Raw genomic sequence first — 1924 nt, 5'->3', positions numbered from 1 at the left:
ACTTTCCATCGAGATGTGAGGGACAATTTTGAGAGGTTCTAAAGTTCTACCTAAAGCATATGCCAAACAGGGACTCTAGTGTATCTGGCACCCTACCTTTAGTTGCACACTTGCAAGGTTAGGCTATTTTGCAACAAGGGGAGCGACTTCAGGATTTTCCGTCTTCATAGAGGAATTGCTGTGCTGAGGCCTTTTCATGCACTAATCGACTGCACAGTCCTCTGTGCTAGTGCACTGCAGTGGTATGATTGGCTATTGCATTTATCGCATTGTTTGTTGAACATGGCACGCATTCCTATATGCCTCCCCCTGTGATCTAAACACAGTCCTCACTGGCAAAACATGACATGCCGGCCAGTTTACATATGCTGACATTTTTAGAAAGCAACTGGGAGGTCTGCCTGTCTGGCAAGATGATGTTCCAGTAGCTCAACAAAAGAACCTAATTTTCCTAAGGGACGGTAGACCCCCCCATCCCAAATGTCCCATGCTTACAGATCTGGAGGGATAGATGGTAAGGATCGTGGACACTATGTTAGCTGAATGGTAGCTAAAAGAGGGCTGATCAGCAAATAGTTAGAGGCAATTTCTCTTTTTATATTGTGAATATCCAAGGCGAAGTCCATCTCCACAAGAAGAGGTTCGTCGACAATACTCTGATAAGGCAGAAATTATTTTGAAAGTAAGTGATGCCGTAGTGTCCAACACTGGAGGACACAGTGTTTGAGAATGCACAGAGGAGACACAATCGAATCCAGTTCTCTCCCTTTCAAACTTCTCACAAAAGAAAACTAAATAATAAATGTGGAATTAAAGGCCAACGTTGGAATTTAAATGTTTTTCTGATGTATACATCAGGACCCGCCCACCTCATTGCAGCAGATTCACTGCATTTGGTGAAATTGCTGGGTTTTGGGCGGGATTTTTAAAGGGAGGAGTGTAATAATAAAATGATTGCAAGGGTTGTGGGAGAGGTGGGTGTTGTGAGGGTTTGCGGGAAGTAGAGGTTGTGGCAGGTGAATATGCACAGTTAATGGGAGTATGGGTTAATAAGAGGGGGTAGTGGGAGGACAACGAGGGGATGGGGGATGCTCTCCATAAATGGAAAGGCAATAGCTCAACATAATTTGCAAAATCATAAGAAACTCTATAAGTCTATTAAAGTAAGTTCACAAAACCCTCAGACTATTGCTGAATTGCATTCTGCTATTTGTCTTCCATTCAAGATCAGGGAAAATAATGCTACAATTGTAACCTTTTTGTTTAACATATTTCTATGCAGATTTAAATATTTGCAATAGTACATTGACACATCTAGGGTGTTTGTCCCTTCTCCGCAGGGGGGGAGCCACCTTCTCCGCTAGGTTGGGGAGGTGAGCCCGCTCAGCAGCAACCTCCCTAAGGATCTGGACATGTGGGACCTTACTGGGAGTTGCTCCCCTCTAGGGGACAAGAACTCCAATTTCCATGATGATCTCCCTACACAAACAAAAGTGTGTGCAATCGCTTCTCGGCCTTTTGGCTAAGATCAAGTGTAGTATCTGTTCTTATCAGTTTAATATCTGATACGTCCTCTATCTGGGGACCATATATTAAATTGATTTTTGGAACCGGGAGATGGAATGGGAGCTTGCTCTGTCAAAAAAAAAACAAAAAAAAAACAAAAAAAAAAAAAAAACAAAAGTGTGTGCATATATGGGATTACATTTAAATATCAATAACATGGTTTCCCCTCTATTGGATTCAGGTAATGCTGGACAGAGCACATCTGTGGAAAAACACATATTGCTTGGAACAAAACACAACATGTAAAAAGGGCAAGCGAACGTGGATGCAGAGAGGCAATCATACACAAGAGAAACCCTCTGACGTATGCACACATAGGAGACGCGAAGCAGGATTGAGCCACATAGCCGCGACAACC

General features: G+C 42.8%; 1 pseudogene; it reads left to right on the top strand.

Moving 5' to 3' along the window:
* Positions 1-1502: 1502 nt before the first annotated feature.
* Positions 1503-1655, top strand: LOC138481835 (U2 spliceosomal RNA; annotated as a pseudogene).
* The last annotated feature ends 269 nt before the right edge of the window (positions 1656-1924 follow it).

Source organism: Ambystoma mexicanum, chromosome 5p (assembly GCF_040938575.1).
Source record: "Ambystoma mexicanum isolate Mex_15411 chromosome 5p, UKY_AmexF1_1, whole genome shotgun sequence".
Taxonomy (NCBI): Eukaryota; Metazoa; Chordata; class Amphibia; order Caudata; family Ambystomatidae; genus Ambystoma; species Ambystoma mexicanum.
The sequence above is the reverse complement of the archived record's forward strand: the minus strand, read 5'-3'. Positions and strand labels throughout refer to the sequence as shown.